General features: G+C 33.9%; 1 pseudogene; it reads left to right on the top strand.

The window, feature by feature from the left end:
- The first annotated feature begins 4,794 nt into the window (after positions 1–4,794).
- On the top strand, positions 4,795–6,239 carry LOC115453696 (annotated as a pseudogene).
- Positions 6,240–16,778: the final 10,539 nt, after the last annotated feature.

The following is a 16,778-nucleotide window of genomic DNA, read 5'->3' as shown; positions in this document are numbered from 1 at the left end:
AGCACTTACCGATGAAACAATTTGATAATTATTTCAAAAATCCGAAATAAAACACTCAAAAACTTACGGACAACAACAACACAGAACAACACCACACAACCAGAAACAGCCCACGAGCCGATAATCAAACCCTAAACGCAATTTGCACAATTTTAATAATAAGTGCGTAAGTACGTCACCGCACCGTGCGCGCGCGCGGAGGGAAGTGAAACTGAGGTTTGTAAACTTTTTTTTATTTCTGTTTCTTCGAAACTAAGAGTGTTACGGCGCATGTCACCGTGACGCGCTCAGCCGCGTAGGCTGTGCGCTCTTGCTGCCACGACCGAGGAAGGCTTTCGCCTGGCAATACCGAAATTAAATGTAATAATAATGTGAAAATGGCGATTTAATTTTTTTTATTAGGAACGTGATCTTCAACGCATATTATGACGTGATACGAGTCAAGCCCCATTAAGGCTTTTACTTTAAATACCGTTACTTATGGCACGGCGAGTGCTAGTTACCTCAGCACTCGCTGTCTATGGCAGTTGGGTGAAGAGAACAGTGATGAACTCATGAAAAATATAGTTCAAAAGAACTTCTATGTTGATGATTTAATAACTGGAGCTGACGATGAGGAAAAATTGCTCCGCATTCAGCGTTTTATGGCCGCATTTATGGACATGCCTCTAATAGGCGGCAACACTGGCTGCCGTAGCTTCCCTCTTCCTCTTCCGTTTCTGTCATATCCGATGTCATGTACAAATAAAGTCGTTTCTAAAGACCTATGTCTTTTTATTAAGTCTACTACCAAAACATGGTGTCAGAAATGCAGAAGCAAATGCACAAACCACGGGCGACAAAAGACATCATCTAGCCAACGCGGTAGCGCTTACTTGATTATTAACGACGAACAATACAGTATAATAAGATGGCGTCAATGGCATCAAGTCGAAACACATAATACTCATGCAGTAAAGTCTACAATGAAAATTGGTAGCATCCCGCCGCTTGACACGAAAGCCACAAATACGCCACTTTCGGGGAAAAACTGACGCACGCAATTAAAAATACACTTGCGTGCCAACATGCTCGAAGATGTTACTCGGGCCAAAGCAAGGTAGCCATTTTAATGAACTTTATTGGAACAGCGATACTCTCAGTTTTTTATTCATTTAACGTCGATATAGACACAATTGCGTTCATCGAGCTCATCGATAAATTCGAAAAATATTTCCTACCTAAGTCAACATTACAATGGAGGCACAAATTATTCAATAGAAGACAAGGCATTTATGAAAATATAGCCGATTACGTTACCGACCTCAAAAATATAGCTAATCAATGCGAATTCGGGATACTCCTTGATAGCATGACACGAGATATTTTTAGTTCGAGTCTCATCACAAAAAATCAATATATCAAAGAAACAAATTCTTCAAGGGAAACCAAAGATCCTCCAAGAGGCAGTCAATAGCAAAAGATCATGAGGCTTCAAAGCAGCAAGCTAAACTCCTGGAGCCATGTACCACAACATTTATCGGTCAAGGAAGACAACAATCACAAACAGGGGTCACGACCAAATATCAACCTCGCAGTCTAACTAGAAATCAAGTATGAAATTCAACATCTCAAGTCAAAAGCAAATGTGGAAGATGTGGGCAAAGTCATCGCTACAAGTGTCCAGTGTCCCAATAAGTAAAATGTAAGATTGGTAACAAATATAATCATTACGCTAGTGTCTGTTATAATACGAAACTTCAAATTTTAGAGACTATAACAGTGTCAATTAATGAGAAGGATAACAATATCCTCTCTATACATATTGTTTTTCTATTTTTAAATAAAACAGGGCGATGTAATTAATGCTCTAGATTAAAGGAAAAATATTTTTAAAAATCTTAGTATAACAAAAAATATGAATTATGTAAAAGCCAATATAATGGAAATTTACATTATCATGCATTTTCACATATTTAGCTCAGTACTAAATAAATAAAAAAATATTCTTTATGATAATTTAAAAAAAACAATTATTATTCTTATTCAAGCACAAATTAACTTCACGTTTAGTACACGAAATTGTGGAATAGCCTTTACATTTGGGAAATTTACACCGGAGTGACCCAACTACTTTTGCCCAATGTTCAGAACCATCTTTTCTTATGTCTTTAGGAGGTGGTGGAGCTGGAGAATCTTTTCTTTTTTATTATTCTAAAATAGGTCAATGCACAATCAATTTAACACATAATAATCATTGTTATAATGTAAACCTATACTGTGTTGTTGATCTTCAATGTAAATTTTAATAGGTATAACAACTGGTACACAACTTTAACTCATAAAAAAGGTTAATACGGTCACTTTCCAATTATACGCTGTACTTGACAATTATGGTGATCTCTTTCAAGGTTTAGGTTGTATTCGTGACTTTGAGTGCAATCTAATATTAAAGCCTGATGCTGTACCAACAGTGGAAGCATGTAGGCGAGTTCCCATACAGTTTTTTTAACTTCTAAAAGAAGAGTTAGCTTCCATGGAAAAAATGGATGTCATTAAACGGGTGGTTGACCCAACAATGGGTGAGTTCAATTGTAATTATATCTAATTAAAAAGTTAAATTGCGGTTATGTATCAACCACAAAAAAATAATTACGGAATCATAAGATGTCATTATCAATTTCCTACAGTAGAAGAGATTAAAGCTGATCTAACCGGTTTCAATTATTTGACCACTTTAGAGGCTAATAAAGTTTTTTGATGATGCTCTTAAGTAAGTTTCATTGTCTAGTTTTAAAGATAACATATATGTAGATAACAAGAAGGGCCCAATTTTCAATATTAATGTCTAAATTACGTAAATCATATAAACACTCATTTGAACTATCTAATAAATCTTTTAAAGCGCTAGATGATTCTGTTAATATATTTTTTGGACTCATAAATATCTTTTAAAATAGAATTCGATAAATATTTTTTATTATCATATATATTTTTGAATTGTGCCCATATTGCATAATTATTGCTTATAGGAATAGAACATAGAAGACCTTGAGACTCACCTGACGAATTCATTTTTTAAATAATGCAGCTTTTGAACAACACTCAATTCCTTATTGTTATGAACGAGAGATATAAATAGATCCCGAAAAGTAAAATTAAGGAAACACAAGGTAAGTTTTATATGTTCAGTATGAACAATGGCGGCACAAATGTATTTAAATTATTTGTTACAAGTGATTGGTCTGAACAATGGTTTTGTAACTCCTTTATGTCACTTTTTCTGGTGTTAAACCTTATTGATTGCACAGTTGTGATATGAAGCATTATCCATTGCAATTAGCTAACATTCTTTTAAGTTAGGTGCGGATTCTGATATCCCAATATATCCTAACTCTACTTGACAGTGCAACAGTTTTCTGTATCTTACTTGCCCAAGATATTAAACCACCTGACAATGGAAAGCAAAATCCTGTGTATGATTTCCTATCCAACATATTGTTACCCCAGTCTGCATTTAGTCCGGTCAATTTAAACATTCGAAGCTACATAAATTCCCATCAAGCTGAAAATCAGTAAGGTTGTTAAAAATATGATTAAAAATAAAATTTGAAAGTTTCCACTATATGGAATTTTTTTTATTCAAGGTCAAAGGTAAAAAAAAGTGAGTATTTCGCGATTTTCAGCGAAACGGTAAGTTTTATCAAAAAAAATATCTCAGGCAAAAATTGTAGATCATAAAATAATCTACAAAAAAATGTATCAATACTTTTTTTCCTACGAGCTACCGTTTTTGAGATATAACGTATTTAAAAAGTTGTTCAAGTTGTTTTTTCCATACAGGGGAAAGATGGGGAACTTTCAAATTTTATTTTTAATCATATTTTAACAACCTTACTGATTTTCAGCTTGATGGGAATTTATGTACCTTCGCTCTCATTTTTAGGTCTAGATTGACCGGACTAATTTACAAAACCTTTAGAACTAATCTTTAACCCATGGCTTATAGTTCCCTTTAAATATGTATTTTAATATACGTTTTGCATGAGAGTAATGTTCCTCACCAGACAATTCTTAAATTGACTTAAATATCCTACTGCGAAATCAATAATCTGGGCGAGTTAAAACTAAATACAATAGACTGCCTATTACGTGTTGAAAAGGTACATTTTTATTACAATTTTGTTCCTTAATCAGATTTATCGTTCTTTATCATTGCCTATTTTGTAATTAGGCTGATATCGTTCTCTAGGTTTTATATTTTCTGGACATTGGTATCCTTTGTGACCTTTCCTACTACATTCATAGAATACATACAATACATTTTCATTAGAATTCACCAGATTTTTGTCGTTTTTATTTTATTTTTAAATCAGTGTCTTAACTTACTTTTTCAATACATATTCTGTTGTTAATTCAGTATTAGTTGTTTCAAGAGGAGCTATGGTAGTTTCGTAGGTGTCCGGCATTGTCAATTAGAGGTTACTTACTTTATCTGGCTCGCTTACTGTGCTTCCACTTTCTTCCCATTGCCTTATTAAGGCGTCAAATTTTGTGAGCGTTCATTTGTCATTTTATATTCAATCGCATCATTACAATCCTTTTCCTCCAGTATGCATGAAATTCTGAACAACTAAGAGCTAAAATTCTCTACAGTGAGTTTTGACAACGGTAGAATTCCGTTTTTGTCCGACGTTTTATTTTTATTTTACTTTCACACCCTTTGCCCATATTTTACACTTCCTACACTTATTCTTTGCCAATGTGGCTTACAACAGTCTTCTGGGCACATAAACTATTAGAATATGCGTATGGGTGCAGTCAAACATTTATATTTTTAATACCTATATATAACTTTATTTAGAAGACAACATGCATATTTTTGTTAGGAAGGAAGTGAGATGAATATAGAGTAAAACCATAAATAATCTAACATTTAACACACCTTCTACATTTATGTTCCTTTATTCAGGATAATACCCAGCAAGTCACAAAAAGAAACCAAGCAATCCAACCTTTCAATATCTAGTCTTTAAGAAGATATTGATAGCCCTTTGTTTCTTCGCCACAGGCGGCATCAAAGGGTCTTCGGCGATATTTTTCACATGGAGCAACCAACGGTACGTCGTATTGTACATCGTGTGGCAGTTGAGGTGGCACAATTGAAATCCAGATTAATACACATGCCTACTTCTGGTGAGCAACGCCAAATAACCAGAGAATTTTATTCGATCGCCGGTTTCCCTAACGTCGTCTGTGCTATCGATTGTACTCACGTTAGGATGAAATCACCTGGTAAGCTTGTTATAATTAAACCTACTTAATATTGGAGCATATTATCAAAAATATCCATTACCCTTACAATAGTTTTACTTTCTGTTTCCAGTTGTAAAGGGTTTTTTCCATTAATTTTCAAGTGGTTTGTGATGCCCGACTAAACATAAGAAATATTATTGCAAGATGGTCGGGCTCTGTCCATGACAGTACAATTTTTAATGATTCACCATTATGGGCACAGATTGTTCAGAGTAACTATGGCTATAAATTATTATTAGGGGACAGTGGTTACCCATGCCGACGATATTTGTTAACACCACTACTGAATCCTTCGATTCCAAGTGAAGAAGCTTATAAAAGGGCACACACTAAAACCAGAAACACTATAGAATGACTTTTTGGTATCCTTAAACGAAGATTTCCATGCCTACATGTTGGTTTGTAAGTCAAGCTTCAAAATGTGTCAGCAATTATTGTAGCATGCTCATTTCTTCATAATATCGCGGCAAAGCATAGTTGGATAGATGATGAAGAACATGATGAAATTACCTACTCTGCATAGCGATGCAGTGTAGGTATTTCATCTGGGGCTGGCTACCAGCCCCAGAAGGGATAAAGGAAAATTTTATTATGAGTAATAATATCATAAATACATTTTCAATACCAGGGGCAAATCCAGGGGGTAGGTTTTGGCTCCCCCTGGGCTGTTTTCATTAATTACACCTTGCAGCACTACCGTCTCTTAGAAACCTGTCAGAAATTTAAGCCCGAAGTGGTGATTGGCTTGCCCCCATCATATCGTGGAACTAGTCGTGCGATCAGTGTGTTTAATAAGTATGTAACAATTTTAAGGGAAATGAATTTTATTGAAAAACAGCATTTCTGAATGAAGAAATAAACGATATATGGGCCGTTTTCTTAAAAAATGTACATTGCATTTTGTCCCTGTCCTACAACTTTAAAAATGAAAAAGTCTACTATAAGCCAAGATAAATATAATAATTATTTAGATTTGATACTTTAATTTATTGTATTATTATATAATACAATCAATCTTGTTTAAAATTAGTTTTACAATTAGTTTAATAAATTAATACCAGTAAAGTTATCGTTTTTTTTCGCGTCCCACCGAGATATCGAAAGTACACACGACATTTTTTGCGATAATTTTTGAAAGATAAGCTCTAATTTATTTTTCCCGCGAAGATATTAAACCCTTTTATGAATTCTATGAATATTGTTCCTTTAACAGTGCCCAAAGTAGCTAAAAATAAATTAAAATATCAAAGTCATAAAATTAAGCAAGGTGGAAAACACCATTCCGAAACCGTGACGTTGCGAAAAGGGATGAAGATAACTACTATTTTGAGTATTTAATTTTGATTTGACAACACTAAAGGTAAACGCCAAACTTAATGACAGTCATAATGTCGTCCATTTCCACTTTGTAATCAAGGTAGATGGACGCGTCTTCGAGATTCCTCTACAACTTCTCCGTGTTCCGAAACGTAATAAAAGGTAAGTTTTTACAATAATTGTTTTAGTATGGTTTAAAATGTGAACTATATTAATAGGTATATAATTTGAAGTGAGAAATGTTATACTGTAGTCTAAATCAAAAGTTATTGAGTAAATCGTTCACACAATGCGATTTCGGTTACCTCCATTCCGAAACTAAAGCGGGGGTAACGTAGTAGTGGAACAATAAAGTAGCGGAATGGAATTGAAAAGCAGAATGTACAATATGTATGTTATAGCTACCCATTTTGTTGGAGGAGTCCGATTTTTTTTCGCGAGACTACATTTTTCTTCGTGAAATTTATTTGTTGTCGTGGGTAGAATTATAGTATTATTATTAACTTATATCATTATTATAAGTTTTTGCCTATGAATGGTATTGCTGCAAAAAGACTTTTATTTGCAGGAGGTTCCCGATAAAAATGGTAGCTTACCTTGATGTTGATGGTTTTTAATCCAAGTATGATTTTATACTACTCAGACAACTGCAATGGCCATGGCTTATCACTCATTTTTACCTCGCCAAAAAGTGCTTTGGGTGTGGATATCCTACTAACTTGAATACTAATAAACCACAACATTTTATTATAAATATCATAAAAAGCAACGTTTTATTGTAACGAAATGGCGACGAATGTACCACACGGCTGTAAACAAAAACAAAGGATTACATAAAACAATAGAAACATTATGGAAGCGTTTTTATCGTTTAAAAAAGAAAACTTCCAGTGTGATTGAAGAATCAAAGAAAGAGATGATGAAAATGAAAGCTAGAACAGAAGTCATGGAAACTGCTACGATCTGCTTATAAAAAGTGTAAGACTCAGAAAGAAAAGCGTTTTCTTAAGAACCTTGCTAATACGGAATTTGCAAAACAGAATAAATCAAAAACATACGTGGCCAAACTATTGGGTTTAAAAGGACGTGTAAGAATGGTACAAAAGGTCCGAAAAAGCGAAAAAAGTATGAAGATACATAAAGATATAGAAGCATTTTACTTGCGCGATGAAATAAGCCGCAGTACAAGCGGAAAAAAAGAATGTAAGACAGTGAAAAAAGAGAAGCACCAGATTCGTTACCTTACGGATACATTATTTAATTTGTACAAATTATACAGAGAAGAGGGAGCCAAGTACAGTTTTGTGACTTTATATAGACACAAACCAGTGTATGTTATGTCACTAAACATCAATAACCGAGACACTTGTCTTTGTATAAAACATAATAATATGGAGTTGCTATTTTTAGCTTTAATGAAAAATGGAGTGTTCTCGAAGGATATCAAATCGCTCACGGATGTGATATCAAAACTATCTAGTGATTTAAAATCATATAATTGTGTGTATGGGAAATGTATATCGTGCAAACAATGTACTTTGATTTATACGTTAGAAGGAGAAATATTAGACAAAAAAGTGCAATGGGACAAATGGGAAAGAGTAGATCACACATACGATAAGATGGAGAAGGGAAATTTGAAACATAAAACCACAAAAAGGACAGTAAACAATCATAAATTGAGCACAAACAGAGAATTGATACATATTTTCGAAAGAGCTACAGTCATTTACAAAAAACATTTTTTCAATTGGAAACACCAACAACGCAAATACAGAGAAAAGATAGAGAATCTGGGATCACAAGAAATATTAATTTTATGCGATTTTAGCGAAAATTATGAATGCAAATTAACTGAAGAGGTGCAAGCCACTCATTTTGGTGCATCAAAGCACCAAATAACCTTACATTGTGGAATGGTATACTGGGCTAACGGATCACAATCATTTTGCTCAATTTCTGATAGTAAATGTCATGAGCCTGCGGCTATTTGGGCCCATCTTTTATATAAAAAATAAATTACCTAATGTCCGTATCATTCATTTTTCACTGATGGGCCTAGCTCTCAATGTAGGCAGAAAAATTTTTTTTTTCTAAATTATTTTACAACCAATTTGGATTTAGGGTATTGCACATGGAATTTTACAGAAAGCAGCCATGGAAAAGGAGTGGCTGATGGGATAGGGGGAGCGGTAAAGAGAAAACTAGACAAGCTTGTAGCATACGGTAAGAACATTATAGATGGTGTGCAGGCATTTGAAACTCTAAAATCTACTACATGTATAAAATATTTTTTTATTCCGAACTCTGAAATAGATAATATAACTAAAAAACTTTCTGTTGATCTGAAAGTAATTGCAGGCACTATGCAGATTCACCAAGTCATTAGTCACGCTAATTCATGTCTATTAAAGCATAGAGTTTTAAGCTGCTTTTGTCGAAACAAAGATGAGATATGTTTATGTTACTCACTGCAAGAACATATGTTATACAAAGACTATAAAAGATCAACCATTCATCAAGATTTAAATTAATTACCGTCCTCAAGTAAGATCTGCACCCTGGAGGCTATATTCATAAACCCAGAAGAACGTGACGTATACTCTGACAACAATCCTGTCATTGTAACAGAATATCCAACCCTCTCGCCTTCAAAAAATTACAACTCGGTTCGTTCTACTGATTTTTATGGTGATACCATTAGAAACCGAGAATTATTCAAATAAACGACCCTCAAATAAAAAAAATGCGAAATACATGTCTTGAAAAAGAAAATATCTCAAGATATAAAAACCGGGGCAACCAACAAATTGTTACTCGAAAGTTGCAGTGTTTTGCTTGCAAGAAGGACGTAGGTAATAGTTTCATCCAATGATATGATTAAATGCTTAAAATATTTTTGTGTTGAATGCACAGAAGGCCATACCGATTTTTATTATATTTGCCAAATGTGTTTTGCTGAAGACTGATATTATAAGTAACCATAATTTTATTTAATTATCATACAAATTAATACATCGTGTAATGGCCTTAACAATTCTATTCCGTTACTATGTCAATCCTTGCCGTAACTGTTCCGTGTGGAGATACACAGATATATTTTCATTTCCAGTATATATACTAATTTAACACACTATGTTATGTTTGATTTTACTGTCATTCTAAGTTTTGTATTACTTTACATAAAGACGATCTCATTTAAGTGCCATAGTTAAAAATAAGTAAATAAATGCGTAGTATTTTTTCCAAAGAGTAACGTAATGGAGAGAAAAATTATTAGATTATCATATTTTAGAGTTACATATGATTTATTTTTGTTGCCGTTTGTTATTTGTATATTTATTGATTCATTAAAACTATTATGAAGAAAATTTATTCGTTTAATTATATTTTAGGACAGATAGGTTTTGGTCACGGAATGGATTTTCTTGTCGCCTAACTGCAATATTTTATTTTTTGTTTTCCATAATAACAATATTAAACTATAACTATAACATTATCCTATTGCATATTACTTTTTCTTTAACTTTAATGTGTACATTATTTGTAATCATTCTTAAAATTTACTTCTTAAGACCTAAAATATTGGCATCACATTTTTCACTATGTACACTTTTAAAGAAAACGTCCCATATATCATACAAGAGAATCACGCATAATGGCCCGACTACTTTACGGGATAAGTGTGGAAAAAGGAGCCCATAACCATAACCACCATACAAGAGAACCCACGGGGGCTCTCACTCCACAGCCGGCTACTCGCCCACAGCTCACTGCCTGTCTGCTTCACGGGGGCTGTCAATAAAACAAATATATATTTTAAAATTATTTATATAAAGAAAAGAATACATCAATATCAGCCACATGACCCGTAAGATTTCCCGCCCACATCGAGCGATTTCCTATTTCCTTTACAATGCCTATAAACATCAATTTATTTAAATTTTCTTAGCTTTAAGTTGAACAATTACATCTCCATGACATGCCTTCCACGCATGAAATTTCGTTCAAGTCTGGCATTAAATAATTTTGATTTAAAATATTGCTTTTGTATATCGATAGATTTGGGATCTCATGGGGTTTTCATCTTTTTCCCAAACTCCACGTATAATGAAAGTCTTATCTTCCAGTAAATATTTTATTACTTTAATGCTTTTTATTTTACATAATCACAAAGAGCAAACAGTTAAAACTAATGCGTCGCGTGCTGCGCGGGTTCGCACCTAACGCTTAAACCTAACCCGAGCACCAATGTGCGCGCTGTGTAAGGTTGAGGTGCGTATTTGAATGAGTGGCTGATCGCCACAGATTCATTGCTTTTTCGGTTTTAATTTCCTTTTTTGATTAATTACTTTAGTGTTTAGGGTTTTACTTCCTAACAAAAGCGATACATAATTAATAAAAGAATTTTTTACAGTAGTTACTGGCAAACAAGCCGGTGGGGCACCCTGTGATGAGTGATATCCAACAACCATGGTACCACAAGAATTTTTAATGCATTGCCAACCTTAAATGGGGGGGGGAGTGATTTGGGAGGGGAGAGGAGATTAATTCTACTGGAAATCTTACTGAAAGAAACACAATAGCAAGTTGCCTATTTAAAGAGATGGCTTAGTAACCTTTCGAGCCAGCCCATTCATGCTATACTCTTTACTATCTACAACATAATTATTACCTATTTATCACTGTGTGGGGTTTTTGACTTATCATGTTCGCGCGCGGTACGTCGGTGGGCGATAGAAGATAAAAAAACTAACGCGACACTACGTCGACAGTCGTTCAAGTTTGAAATCTAGTAATCCACCGTACGTCGACGGGCGGTATTGTTTCCTATTAAATATTAGCGAGAAATTTTTTTTGTCCCCGTACGAACCCTCAGAAATTTGCTAGTGTCACATTGAATGGTAAAAACTTACTAGAAAGGGACAGCCATATCTCCACTACATTGACAATTGTAATACACACTGCACACAGACACAACGTCCGTCGGCGGTCGCGGTCAATAGACTTTGGTTCACTCGTTCGGTCAGTGCGCATTTGCGAGCGAATTGGAGTGGGTGCGTGCGAGTTTTGCGCGGTTTCAAGGTAATATCCTTATAATAAAAATATTTACGTGTACTTGTGTATATTATATGTGTTTAGTGTGATTTATTACACTATTTTATTTACCAATCGAAGTTATATGTTTGTGTTTTTACCCTTTAGATGGAATCCAATGACCCATACCAAAGACAACAAAATCGTATACAAAAATTGTTTGACGAAGCTTCATCGTCAGAATCTAGCCAAGATCCTTATGCAGATGATGGAGAATATGGTTCCGACCAATGCTACGTACCTTCTGATGAAGATAATTGCAGTAGTTCCGATTCAGAAACCGTGGTAAGAGTACATCAACCGAACAAGTCACGACGACGTGTCGGTGGATCGTCTTATTCAAGTAAGTCTTCTACCGATTTATCAAATGTTCCTGACCAAAATTTATCACAATCGGAGCATCAAACTGAGCAAGAATCTCAGCAAAACGAAAATGTTCAGCCTTCTACTAGTAGAACTGAGATAGAAAGAGATCTACTCGTACTTACTCATAATTCCCAGTCTAATAGTAACAACGAGCCAAACAACGACGACTTCGATAGTCAGGATTGGTCCTCTACACTAGTTGACATTCCAGAATTTAATTTTGATTCATCAATAGAAGGCATATCAGTAAACAAAGAGAATGTAAACAATCCTCGGGATATGTTTGATATTGTTTTTCCTAAACATTTCGTCGATTATATTGTGCAGTGTACAAATGCCTATGGTAATAAGTTGTGTTCTACTAACAGACCCCACACCAGACATAGTCGAAGGGCTGTATTTCGAGAGACCAATAATGAAGAAATATTGAAATTTTTGGGTCTATGTTTGCTGAAAGGACATTTTAAATGCCCTAAACAACGTAACCTGTTTACCTACACAAATCATTTGTATTATCACCCAATTTTTACATATGTTATGTCTGCTAGAAGACATGAGCAATTATTGCGTTGTCTTTACGCTTCTGAAGTTGATGCTAAGGGATCAAGAAAAATAACTCCGTTTATTGACACAGCTACAGCACATTTTCAAAAGATTTACAATGCTGGTAAAAATCTTTCTTTAGACGAATCTTTACTTCTATACCGAGGGCGATTGCAATTTCGTCAGTATATTAAATCTAAAAAGGCTCGTTACGGTATCAAGTTCTATGAGCTCACAACGTCGGATTGATATGTCTTGAATATTTACATGTATTGTGGTAAAGAAAATCTAGAAGAAAACATTTCAAAGACTGAAGACCTAGTTTTGAGGCTAATGCGACCTTACCTTTTGAAGGGACACCATTTATATATGGACAACTTTTATAACTCTGTTAGCTTGTGCAAGAAATTACTCGGTTTGAGAACTCACACTGTTGGAACGTTGCGGTCAAATAGGAAAGGTAATCCTGACAGTATTGTAAAGAACAAATTAAAGAAAGGTGAACACGTTTGGGTCCGAAAGAACAATGTTTACGTATCTAAATGGAGGGATAGTCGCCTTGTCCTGATGATTTCTACAAACACTCATCCTACAATGGTTGAAGTACAAAACAGATTTGGGAGAAAGAAGATGAAGCCTCTTGAGGTGGCGACTTATAATAATCATATGTCAGGAATTGATCGCTTAGACCAAATGGTCTCTTATTATTCAAGCCCTAGAAAAACAATTCGTTGGTATAAAAAAGTATTATTTCATCTTTTAGACATATCAGTGTGGAATGCATATTTTTTGTACAAAAAATACAAAAAAAATAATGACAAAAGTTATGAATTTATTATGTTTAGAGAGGAATTGATAAAAGACTTGATAAAACTCGATACTAATATAAATGTAAAGGACTTGGTCAACAAGAAAAGTATGCATTACAACAGGCTACACAATAATATACCAGCAATTGAGCGTAATGAGAGATCTTTAGATAGAATGAAGGGCCACTGGCCTGAACGAATTGAATCTAATCCTGGCAGCAAGAAAAAATATGCTTTTTTAAAATGCCGTGTTTGTTCCAAAGATGGAAAACGCGTAGAAACTAGTTACCGTTGCAAAGGATGTCCACAAAAACCTCCACTTTGTCCATCTTGCTTCGAGGCCTGGCATAACGAAATTAATTTATAATAACATAATTACCAGTAATTTCTAAGGTCATTTTGTTTACTAATTTTTTATTATGAAAGTTGATTTATTATGAGTAAAAGTTTCGTACCTACCTAATTATTAATTAACATTATTATTGATCTCACACTCCTAAGATTGTTTTGTTATAAGAAAGTTGATTTATTATAAGTAAATGTTTAGTCGCTAATTATAGTTCAACATATAATTGATCTCACCCTCCTAAGATTGTTTTGTTTTGTAAGTTGATTTATTATAAGTAAAAGTGCCTTACCTAGTTATAGTTTCAAATATTGATACCTTATTCTTAAGATTAATTAAACATTTTAGTACAAAAAATATATGTTTTATTATTGAACGCCTCAAAACGTTAAGGGGCAGAACACCTACATGATAGAAAGAAATCTGCCAGAACGCCCTAGGACGTGCGACGCCTGAAGACGTCCTGTCATTTGGTATGGTATTGGTAAGCGGACCTACGCAAGTACGCCTATGGACTTAGTATGGAAAAAACGTGTGTCAAAATGCCAAAATTTGTCATGCATTACAGCGCGCGAACGTGTTATTCACAAGTATATTTGCTTCTACTTCATATTCTGGGAGACGAAAGCTTCATTATAATAATTGATTGAATAGTATATAACAAATACTTATTTACATAAATATAAAATTAAAATAGTTGTACCACATTTCCACTTTATTGGGTCCTATTTTATAAAAAAACACTAATAATTATAACCTATTCTATCACTGTGTGAAGTACTTGGCTCATTCACAGGTATATTTGCTTCTACTTCTTCTTAGTGGGATTTCGTACGTTTCGAACGAATCCTTGAAGTTGACGCACTTTCAAGTTTGGCTAGTTGTCTTTTATGTGAGTTTTAAAACAAAATTCGTTATCATTCAATGTATATTTCTCATCCCAAGAGTTCCCATTTCCCAGAAAAAAAGATAAAGTATGTTTATAACCTTTTAAAAGTACTTTCAAATTTTCACCTCGCCTACCTCCACTTCATGAGCATTATCATTGATTTTAAATATTTCATTATTGTTACCGGAAACCTGGTGTGCATTATCCGATAAAAGTTCAGATGGTATTGTTCAATATGCTTGAGCTTCCTCAAAATAAGCTTTCTCATAAGCAAGCTCATTTGTGGTATTAGTTGATGTAGATGGTATGACTGGCGTATAGTAATTAGTAGAAACAATTTATTACTCAGTTTTTGAGGTTGTCCACACACTGACATGACAAGTGCATTTTGTTTCTTTATTAAACCAACACGGCTTTTTATGTATGTCCACGTTTTTTGCACAATTTACAAATTATAATGTTTTAATTATGCTCGGGTTTTTGCCTTTTGACTGTAAAGTAAAGTTTGTAATGTCCTACTTTACCGCAGTTAAAACATAGTCTGATAACTTTTCTTATATTAGTTTTAAAAGCTGTTTGACTTGGTTGTTCATCTTCTTCATACATTTTGTTCCTTTGTTCCTCTATTATTAGTCTTGCTGTTAGCGCAGTCATGTTTTTTTCAATAGGTACTGAGTCTTACGCCAAAATAAAATAACGGAATTTTCCCCCAGAGAATTTATAGTTTTTTATATCATATATTCGCCTCTGGCTTGATAGATTCGCGCTACAATCCCCTCCACATTTGCTTTGAATGTAACTACCTCTTTCGAGATGGTATATTTCAGATCAAAAAACCTTAGTTGCAAAATATTTAACGACACATCCGATTTTTGATCATATACCGCCTTATTACAAAAACATAGCTTAGTACTGGGTTTAAACCAAGACTGGGTTTAAGACAAGACAATGTATACTGTATGGCAATATATATCTATAATAAATTACCCGATGATTTCAAAATTCTTAAATTGAATATATTCAAATGTAAATTATTTAAGTTCCTTCTTGATAAATGTTATTATTCTGTAAATGATTTCTTTCATGAAAAGTATTAATGAAAATATTTGTACGCTGAAATCGGCAGAATACTATGAGCTAATTAATTACATGTAACAACTTTTTACAGTATTCAACAAATAAATGCATTATTATTATTATTATTAAAAAGTCTAGGTTTGTTACGGTATTAACGTTAGTTCTTGGACTAAAATTCATTCTTATTACAAATCCAAGACCAACTGAGGATTATCTAGTACCAAAGATAGTCCCTGGTTTAATTAATATCCACAGATTATAAGCAAAAAATTACAGTGATCCATTTATTCATTCACTCGGCGATTGCCGCAGCGTTCCTTTACACATAAGCTTGTATGAATGGAAGGGCAAAATGTGTAATAAAATGTGATTTTGATGATGATGATAATGCTAATTATATACTAGTTTGTCATTTAAATATATCTTAAAGCTGAATAATTGTAATTGGCATGAATTATATTTTTGATTCATTGTTTACTTTGTATTTAGCTAGCGCAGCTATACTCTAAGTGTGTTCCGCGGAACCCTAGGGTTCCGTGATACCTCTGTCGGGGTTCCGCAAGAATTTAGAAAAAAAAAATCAAAACACCTCTCTGTGGTCGCTCCGCGGCCGCGCGGAGACAAAGCGCTATGAGTGTTATTTATTTATTTATTTGTATTTATAGAAACATGTGTTACAATAGCTGGTACAATATCTCATAAGTTTGGTATCAACAATTTAATACTTGTACAACCCGTTCGCTCTAAGTTTGCCGGTCTGTGGAATGCGCGCACCCACCCCCACGTGACAACAAAACTTATAATGTGTCATAGTTTTACCCAAATATGTACGTACACAATTTTTATTGTTACAGTTAAATAAAAATATTTTTTATTATGTTGACGCCGAAGCTAATATGAGACTCCAACTTTCTTCCATCAAACCTGATATCAACCAATTGATGAAAAATAAAAAACAGTTTCATGCCTCCCACTAGTTAGATTTTTTCTTTTTTAATGTTTTCTATTATTGTCCTTGCCAAGTGGTGAAGTAAATAAT

Source organism: Manduca sexta, chromosome 7 (genome assembly GCF_014839805.1).
Source record: "Manduca sexta isolate Smith_Timp_Sample1 chromosome 7, JHU_Msex_v1.0, whole genome shotgun sequence".
In the NCBI taxonomy this organism is placed as follows: Eukaryota; Metazoa; Arthropoda; class Insecta; order Lepidoptera; family Sphingidae; genus Manduca; species Manduca sexta.
Note: the sequence above shows the minus strand (reverse complement) of the source record. Positions and strands in the feature narration are given on the sequence as shown.